The sequence below is a fragment of the Petaurus breviceps genome, unplaced genomic scaffold (genome assembly GCF_028583685.1).
Source record: "Petaurus breviceps papuanus isolate PSGF00001 unplaced genomic scaffold, PetGlider_PUasm1.0 490, whole genome shotgun sequence".
Lineage (NCBI taxonomy): Eukaryota > Metazoa > Chordata > Mammalia > Diprotodontia > Petauridae > Petaurus > Petaurus breviceps.
Genome location: NW_027186352.1, coordinates 19,230,137 through 19,240,708, shown reverse-complemented (window position 1 = coordinate 19,240,708; position 10,572 = coordinate 19,230,137). Strand labels below are relative to the sequence as shown.

At 32.3% G+C, this 10,572-nt stretch overlaps 1 long non-coding RNA gene across 1 annotated transcript; it reads left to right on the top strand.

The window, feature by feature from the left end:
* Positions 1 to 250: 250 nt before the first annotated feature.
* LOC138172085 (uncharacterized) lies at positions 251 to 7,634 on the top strand. The gene is made up of 3 exons (XR_011171048.1): positions 251 to 851; positions 2,323 to 2,450; positions 7,413 to 7,634. It is a non-coding gene; the product is annotated as an uncharacterized lncRNA (long non-coding RNA).
* The last annotated feature ends 2,938 nt before the right edge of the window (positions 7,635 to 10,572 follow it).

The following is a 10,572-nucleotide window of genomic DNA, read 5'->3' as shown; positions in this document are numbered from 1 at the left end:
GATCATTGGATCATACATTTAGAGCCAACAGGGACCTTCTTGTTGTGGAGTCATTTCAACCCTGTCCACTCTTTGTGATTCTATCAAGGGTTTTCTTCACAAAGGTTGCACTTTCCTTTTCTAGCTTATTTTATAGATGAGGACACTAATGTAAACAGGGTAAAGAGACTTGTCTAGAGTCACACAGCTAGTAATTATCTGAATACAGATTTGAACTCAAAACAATGAAACTTCCTGCCTCTAGGCCTGCCGCTCTATCCTCTGTAACATCTAGCAGGCCATCATAAAGGATATTCAGTAAAATCTCCTCATTTTACAGATGAAGAAACAGAAGCCTATGGTGGTTAAGTGACATGCCCAGGTTCACAGAGAGAGTAAATATATGAATCAGGACCGTACTCAGGTTTTCCTCACTTCAGGTTCAACCCTCTATCTGCCACCTACTTGATTCCAATTAAAGTGTGTTAATGAAGGCATTGCCAATCCATTTTCCTGCCACTATACTAGATGGTGTCCAAATTCAAAACCAAGGATGTTGTTGCCTAAGAAATTTCACATTCACTTTTTAATTGTTTCTTTGGGATGAAAATGAACATGAAATCTGTTTATGAGTGTCAACATAGACAGATAATCCATATTCTCTAGGGTGCAAAACCAGGTAGAAAGTAATGCCTTTGTTTTTCTTTGCTTAACTATGTTAGTTCCGATATAGGTCATCTCTCCACAAAGATAATCTACTATTTTATCAGAAAATACCGAGATGACCCAGAACTGATTAAGGATTCCCTTAGTTCTACAGATGAAGAAACTGCAGCTCAGCTAAAAAGGATAATCCAAATTCAAATACATAGGTAAGTGGTAAAGTCGAGATTTGAACCCAAGGCTTTTGACTCTAAATTCAATGTTCTTTACACATCACCATGAAAGTATTTATCTAGATATGAGATTTTTTTTAAACTGTCTCTGATTCAAAAGGTCTGCACATTTTAGTCATTTTATTGGCATAACTCCAAACTCCTTTCCAAAATGATTATGCCATTTCACAGCTCAATAAACGTATATTAGTGTACCTATCATTCTGTGAGCCCTCCAACATTAACTCTTGTCATTTTATTCATTTCGCCTGTTTCCAGGTCGTGGAATTAAATCACAGAGTTGTGTCGGTTCGTATTTCTCTTGTTTTTCGTGATTTCGAGCATTCTTTCACGTAGTTGTAAATATTTTGCAATTCTACTCTATATCATATCCTTTGATCATTTATTGGGAAATCTACACATAGCAATTATATGTGTGTGCACATGTGTGTGTATATATGTATGTATGTGTATGTGTATTATGGATATCAAACCCAAACCCTTAGAGAAATTTGTTTCCAAGGGTATTTTTTTTCATTCAACCACTTCTTATCAGAAGTGTGTTAATTTTATCTGTGCAGAATCTTTTCAGTTTCATGTAATCATATTTTATCTTTTTAAATGAATACTTAACAGCAATAGCTGTGAGAGTTCTATGATCTGCTTTTCTAGCCTTTAAAATCAACATAATCTTTAATATTAAGGCCAGTTATCCATTTAGAATGCATTCTGGAATATGCTATAAGATGTTGGTCTAAGTCTAATTTCTGTCAGAATATTTTCCAATTTTTGCAGCAGGTTTTTTTTTTTAATATCAAAAGGGATTTTATTCCATGGATGTTTGTGTTTTTCTCTTTATGAAACACTGGGTCACTGAGTTTTATTGAATCTGATTCTCTATTGTTTCTTCTGTTCCATTGATCAATCTATTTTTTTTTACCAATATCAGATGGTTTTGATGACTTCTGGTTTATAATATACTTTGAGGTTTAGAAGTACTATTCCCCCTTAATTCCTACTTCTTTTGTCATTTTTCTTGATGTTCTAGGTATTTTGTTCTTTCCAAATGATTTTTCCCTTATTTTATCAAGCTCTATTTCTTTAAGGAGTGCTTTTGAATCAATTGAATCTTTACAGGTCTTTTTATTTGCCGTGGTAGGTTCATCCTCAGACGTTTTATGCATTTCATAGTTAATTTGAATTGTTAACATAGTTGTCATATCTAATTGAATATTCTGTTAATGTTTACATCTTATTATTGTCACATGGAAATACTGTTAATTTTTTTTAAAGCAATTGGGGTGAAGTAAATTGCTCAAGGTTATACGGCCAGGTGTTTCTGGGTGGGTGCCAAGTGTCTGAGCCCGAATTCGATCCCAGGTCATCCTGACGCTGGGGCTGGTGCTCTTACTTGCTGTGCTACCTGGCTGCACCCTGACTCTGGATTTCTTTATCTATCATTCCACAGCCTTCTCACTGTGGATCTTCAGTCCCGTAGTTTTCTCACCCTGGAATTTCAGTCAGACCCTGCATCTTTCTCAAATTAGAGGATTAAGCATCTCTTCATCACCTGCCTCTAAGTGGTCAGTTCCTCAGGTAACTGTCATTTCAAGAAAAGTGCTCAGGCCAGCCATGCTGATTCTATTATTGCTCTCTGCTCTCCATTCTCTATTCTCTGAACTCTCCCTACTGAACTGCTATGTGGTACCTTCTCCTCCCATACCAATTCCTTTTTGAACCTCATTTTATGTGTTGTCTTCACCCATTAGAATGAAAACTTATTCATGTAAGGGATTGCCTGTTTTGTTTGTTTTATTTTGTTGTTGTTTTTGATTTGTATTTATATTCCTAAAACAGTGCTAAAAGAGTGCTAAACCATTAATAGTACTTATTGATATGGAAATGGAAAGAAATCAAAAGAAGATTAACTAAATTAATAAATAGAAGTTGAGAGAAGAGGGTTACTGTATTACTTTACAGAGATAGAAAGAGACAGAAAGAGGCAGAGACAGAGAGAGGAGAAGAAAGAAGAAGATAATGATGATGATCATGGAGGAGGAGAATTAGATAATTAGGTATAAAGAAGAAAGGAAAATTTAAACTCTAAAACTAGGGAAATGATAAATAATGTTTGAAAGTTAGGAGAAGAGAGTTAGTGGATAAAGGGTTGCCTTAAAGAAGATTAAGCAAAAATAACTGAAGAAAAAAGTACTGTTTTAAAGAGGGAAAGAAATCAAATAAGCAAAAAATCCAGTTTATAATAATAATAATAGACAAATTTCAGAAAATATAACTCTATAACTTAAAACTTTAAATGCAATTGGATAAAGCCATCCAATATACTTGCAAAATAGTATATTGACTAAGAAAACAATAATTCTTAATTTGTTGATTAAAAAAATCAGAACTAAAAAGCAAGGGCATTTATAGATTTTTTTTTAAAAAAGGAGCTGGAGAATAATTTACTATATGATCTATGTACAAAAATCAGAAATGGCAATTATTTTATCAGATAAAACAAACAAAAAAATTACAACATAAAAAGAGATAAAGAAACTAAATGGTGCTGAAAGGAATCATAGACCACAAAACAACATGAATTTTAAAGCTTATATGTTCCAAATGTTTTTAGCATTTAAATTTATTAAGAGAAAATAATTACAAGACAAAATGAATTACAAGACAATGTTGATAGTAATTTAATGTCCCTCTCTCAATTTGGGTCAAATCTAAAATAAAGTAATAAAAGAGGAGGAATATGGAACTGAAAAAATTGCTGGAGCAAATAGAATTAAAAAATTATAGTGTCTTTCAAGTGAGACCACTAAAGGATATGTTTATTTTTTTTAGTACAGTGTAAAACTTTAACCAAAAATAATTATGCAGTTTGTCATAGGAATAAAGGAAATACAATAAAAATGGAGATTTTCTAAGAAATTTCTAAGAAATTCTAAGAATTAACAAAGATGCTAATGGAGACAATAGCTTGAGGAAAGTTTTAGGATTCAAATAAGCTGTCCCAAGTTAATATCTTTCAATGTAATTATAATATAATCTAAGGAATAATGATAAGAGAAATTTTCTTCTAAATAAGAAATAATCTTTGAAGATTATATTGAAATAAAAATAGTAATTAGTTCAGGAATCAAAAACAAAACAAATACACCCACATAAAGATTTGAAAATTAAACCTTAAATATTGAGTTAGTTCACAGAAATATTTAATAATTATATGAAAGAAAAAGATATTAATGAAACAGCATAACAACATTTTGAGGATACAGCTATAGTAGTCCTTAGGTAAAAAAAATAAAAAATGTATCCCTAAAAATACATTAACAAAAATAAAAATTAGAAGATTAATATGCTGTGGGGTGGCCAGGTAGCACAGCGAGTAAGCGCACCAGCCCCAGAGTCGGAATAACCTGGGATTGAATCTGGGCTCGGATACTTAGCACCACACCCAGAAATAACTGGTTGGGTAACCTTGAGCAAGTTCTTAACGCCAATTGCTTTAAAAAAAAAAAAGATTAATATGCTGAAAATGCATTTGAAAGAAAGTTAAAAGATAGAAATGCAAAATATATATAAAGAGGTATTGAAAATAGAGAGAAGAAACAAACAAACCTGAAACTAAGAAGACTAGAAATGATAAGCCAAACTCAATGCTATTTCTTTGAAAAGATTTTGAAAATGGATGATTCTTTTGCAATCTGGTTAAAAAGAAAATAGCAGAAAATCAAAGCAACACCATAAGACATGAATCAGGTGGAATCACCACTATGCCAGAATAAAAAGAATGATCAGACCATATTATTTATAGCTATATACTACTGCAAATGAGGACCCAAAAAGAAATAAAGGATTGAAGTTAAAAATGCAAAATCCCCAAACTAACAGAAAAAAATTTTAGTCCAATTAAAAAAAAAAAAACTGGCTGAGAAAAATTGCCAAGGGCAGGACAAAGAAAAATTCTTCTTTGTGGGAAATTCTATGTTCTATCAAATTTTAAAAATATGATTATTATCAATACTATGCCAGTAATTCAGAAACCATAAGAAAAAATCTACCATTCTCCTTTTATGAGACTGATTATTATACTTAAACCATGGAAGAATAAAACAAAGAGGACTAAAGTTCAATATAATTAATATGCTTTCAAAAATGTTTTAAAATCCTGTGAATTAGATGACAGCAAATCACTCAAAAAATCATTCATTATAATCAATCTCGTTTTATACCACATATACAAGGATTGGTTCAGCATCAGAAAATGAATCAAAATAATTAATCTAATTTTTAAAAAAATCATATTTTTTCAAGTGATTCATTGGGGATCCTTTGCCAAAATGTGACGTTTTTTATGACGATGATATGATGATGCACTTAGGAAATTCTAAGAATTAACAAAGATGCTAATAGAGACAATAGCTTGAGGAAAGTTTTAGGATTCAAATAAACCATCCAAGTTAATATCTTTTTTTTTTTTTTAGCAATCAGGGTTAAGTAACTTGCTCAGGGTTACATGGCCAGTTATTTCTGGGTGTAGTGTTAAGTATCTGAGCCCAGATTTGATCCCCAGGTCATCCTGACACTGGAGCCGGTGCTTTTACTTACTGTGCTACCTGGCTACCCCTTAGTTAATATCTTTTAACTATAATTGTATAATTATAATTGTAATTATAATATAATGTAAGAAATAATGATAAGGAGAGAAACTTTCTTCTAAATAACTTCATAAAATATTTGGGATAAATATACCAAAATACACACAAGTCTTTTACATATTCAATTACAATAAAATAAAAAAATAAAAATTAACCTAAAAATCTAGAGGAATATATAGGCTCAGGGTTAGGCAAAAATCAATTTAGTAAAAATACATTACCAAATTTGTTTTACAATTCTGGTGTTATAGACCTAAATTGTCCTGGGTTGGAAAATTGTTTCACTCTTTTTGTGGATTCTGCTGCTCAAGAATGTATTTAGTCATTTTTAGAGGTATTTGGAGGAGTTTAGGGGAGATCTCAGGTGGGTCCCTGCCTTTACTCTGCCATCTTGGCTCTGCCCCTTTATAACTTTCTTTTTTTTTTTTTTAAAGCAATTGGGGTTAAGTAACTTGCTCAAGGTTACACGGCCAGTTATTATTTCTGGGTGTGGTGCTGAGTATCTGAGCCCGGATTTGATCCAGGTCATCCCGACACTGGAGCCGGCACTCTTACTCACTGAGCCACCTAGCCACCCCTAAGCAATCAGGGTTAAGTAACTTGCTCAAGGTTACATGGCCAGGTGTTTCTGAGTGGGTGCTAAGTGTCTGAGCCCGGGATTCTATCTCCAGGTCTTCTCAACACTGGAGCCGGTGCTCTTACTTGCTGTGCTACCTGGCCGCCCCCCTTTATAACTTTCTAAGCTAAAATAACCCACTTCCCTACATACAGAGTCTAACCATGTATTAATAGAAGCTTTTTTGATTGATTTTTGTATTATATTTTTAGTACTTAGTACAATGATGGAAATCAATCAATTAACATTTATTAAATATCTACTATTTGTCAGGTACTGTGCTAAGTCCTGGGGGTACAAAAAGAGATTAAACCTCCCTCCCCCCAAAAACCAAAAACCAGGGTCTGCCCTCAAGGAGCTTACAATCTAATAGGGGAAACAATACAAACAAAAATATACAAAAGAACCTATGTAAAGGAAAAATAAGAAACAATTATCAGAAGGAAGGCACTAAAATTAAGAGAAGTTGAGGAAAGCTTCCTGGAGAAGGTGAGATTTTATTAAGGACTTGAAAGTCAGGAAGGTCAGTAATCAGAGTAGAGGATGGAGAGCATTCTATGCATGTGGGACAACCAGAAAAAAATGCCTGTAGCCAAGAGATGGATTGTCTTATTCATGGAATAACCAAGAGACTGCATCTAAAAGCATTTATTGAGGAATAAAGTATAAGAAGCCAGGTTATGAAGGACTTGGAATGAAACATTATAAGAAACTAAGTTATTTTATTCATTCATTTATTCAATACCTCTTTAATTCACCAGGCTTATTGGCCATGATTCCTGAATTTCTTAAAGAAGATTAGATCTTCCTAATATATAATGTATACCCTTCTATAGCTATCTTGTGGTCTTAAGTCCCATTCTAGCAAAGCCAAGTAATATCGCTAATGTCAGATTTCCCACAACTTACCTACTTTGTGAGGCCAAGGTTTTTTATTACTTAGTATTTCTTGGACTCCATTTTCTGGGCACTGCTGGGCATATCTATTGCTATTTTTCTTTTCATTTGTATCATTCATTCTTATCCTCTGTGATATTTTACTATAGCTGATTTTCCTAGAAATTCTATTGCCTCTTTGAATAGAAATGGTTATTGCTGTCCAAACTTGCTCTTTCTAAAATTATTTTCAATTCGGGATTTATTGTCAGTCTTGCTTGCATATGTAAATCATATTTATTATATTTCAGATGGTACATATTGTTTTTCAATATTTGATAAAATATCTTACAGCCATTTCTCCTCATTCTTCATATTTATATTTCTATTTTTATCTAGAGAGAAGAAAAAAGAAAGAAGAAAACAAAACGAAGAGGAGAAGAAGCGAAAGAGAGAGATTTTTCTTCTTCATTAGCCAGGTTTTTTTTTGCTTTAGATTGTCTGATATGCAAAATATACATATTAACACATCCAAGAACTTAGTTTTTATAATAATTGTGCCTATAATGACCACAGTCATCTGTCTCTCTGAATGAAAATGCATATTTATATGAATATAATTTAAACAAAACGTATTATTGTATGCATTGGCTACAAGCAAATAATAGTATCTTGCATTTTAAACTTTACCAAACACTTTACATTCATTACTTAATTGAGAGCACAAAAACATAGGACTATATGAATAATTCCCCTCACCCATTTTACAGATGAGGAAACTGGATCACAATGTTTGATAGTTGCTCAGGGTTATATAGCTCTTTAAGCTCTCAGCAAAGTGGTATGGGGTATTAAAATAATCAAATGCTTCTCTTAACTAAGATAATCAAGGGCTTCATAGAACAGAGGGGAAAAGGATAGATGAGCCTTGCTAGGTAGAAATGTCTGTGGTGGAAGTGGGGTGTAAAAGGCATTCCAGGAAGAAATTTCATGATTTAAAAAGTAGAGATTGAAAATGGCAGAGTTCACTTGGGGATAATAATGCAATTTGCTGAAGCACAGAAATATTATAACTAAATAAAATAACTGAATAGTGTAAAGTTAGTCTAGAAAGAAAGGTCAGGCCCAGATAATGGATGGCTTTGAGACCCATCCTAAGTAAATTGGACAGCACTCAGTAAAGATTTGGAAACAATGAATAGTCCAGACAATAGAAGGGGTATAACCAAAATGCTGCTGTCAAAAATTAAATATAATACAATAGACACGTATTACAAAATAGATGAGCTTAAATCCTGATTCAGGAACTTATTAGTTTTGTAAACTTGGGAAAGTCACTTATCCTTAGTTTCATCTGTAAAACAGGGATAATAATAGTACTTGCCTTTCATGTGGCTGTGAGAGTCAGACAATGTGGGAAAAATGTGTTGTAAACTTTAAACTTTATCAAGATTATTTTATTATTATTATTAGTAGTAGTAGTAGTAGTATGACCCAATATCCCAAATTTGGGCTTAAGTAGACTAGGTTCAATATTATCAATTATACCCAAATCACATTCTCTTTAGCTTGTTATGTCCACATCAAGAACATTCTCTGGAAAATCTTGAGCTTTAAATTATGTGAGGTCATAACAAGTGGGTGTTAAATGATCTCCAGATCAGGTAAAAGTATTCATAGGAAATCTGTATGTATCTGGTACTGAATAGCTCTTATTCTGCTCATAGAAAACTCAGAAAATACAAAAATTACTCATGTCATCCTGTGAATAATGGATATAATTATCCTCTCTCTGGGGAATGTTGCATTCCACAGGATCTAAATTTTATCCAGACTTATCACCCCACCCAGTGGTTTGGACACCCTTCAGAAGGGAAACAAATTTGACTTTGTTTGCAGAGCTACCCCCTGACATTTGGGTGAGCCAACTTCACTAACTTGGTGAGGTCCATATAAGGATGCAGACTTATTGAACTCCCTTGTGATTGGGTCTCATCATGAGGAAAACATGCTTGGGTTGCCAGTCATTTGATCCCCCTTCAAACTAAGATCATCTAATCATAACAGTGGTTATAAAGTTTAGGTCTCAGAAAGAAAATTATAGACCAATTGCGTTAATGATTATGTATGCAAAAATCCTAAATAAAATACTAGATAGGAGACTACAGCACTATATCACAAAGATTATACATTGTGACTAAATGGGATTGATAACAGGACTGCAGGGATATTTTAGCATAAGGAAAACTATTGGCAAAAGTGATTATATCAACAACAAAAGTAATGAAAATAATATGATTATATAAAAAGATGCAGAAAAAGCTTTTACCAAGACACAATACTCATTCCTATTAAAACACTTGAAAGCATGGGTATAAATAATTTTTTCCTTAAAAGGATATGATGCATCTACCTAAAACCATCAGCAAACATTATCTGTAAGAGAGATAAGCTAGAAGCCTTTCCAATAAAATCTGAAGTCAAACAAGGATGCGTGTGATTACCAATATTATTCAATATTGTATTAGAAATTCTTGCAATAGGAATAAGAGAAGAAAAAGAAATTGAAGGAATCAGAATGGGCAACAAAGTAATAAAACTCTTTTTTGTAGATATATGATGATAGATTTGGAAAATCCTAGAAATTCAATTAAAAAGCTAATTGAAACAATAATTTTAGCAAAGTAGAAGGATATAAAACCCACATAAATCATCAGCATTTCTATATGTTACCAATGAAATCCTGCAAGAAGAGATGGTAAGAGAAATTCCATTTAAAATAACTATAGATAGCACAAAATACCTTGGGGCATGCCTGCCAAGACAAACCCAGGAACTATATGAACATAAATATAAAACACCTTTTATAGAAATAAAAGCATATTTAAATAACTGGAGAAATATTAATTGTTCTTGGGTGGGCAGAGGAAATATAATAAAAATGACAATAATACCTAAAATAATCTACTTATTCAATGTCATTCCAATTAAATTACCAAAAAATTGTTTTAGTAAGCTAGAAAAAATAACAAAAATCATTTAGAAGAACAAAAGGTCAATACTATCAAACAGATGAATAGAAAAAATTATAAAGAAAGGAGTCTTGGCAGTACCAGATATAAAATTGTATTTACAAGATGGTAATTATGAAAACTATTTGGTACTGGCTAATAAATAGAAAGGCAGAACAGAGCAGAAATGCAATACGCAGTAGTAAATGATTATAGTAACCACGTGTTTAACAAATGTATAGATTTAAGGGGATAAGAATTCACTTTAAAAAAGGAAAACTAAAAAGTATTCAGGTAGAAAGTAGGTATAGACCAATATCTTACACCATTTACCAGTATAAGGTCCAAATGGATACATGATCTAGATACAAAGAGAGCTATTTCAAGAAAATTAAAAGAACGTGGAACATATTACATATCAGACTTAGTTATAGAAGACTTTATGAATAAATAAGAAATAACATTTGGAGAATGAAATGTGTAATTTTATTACATTAATTTTTTTAAAACTTTTGTACAAGTAAAACCAATGTAGCCAAGATTAGAAG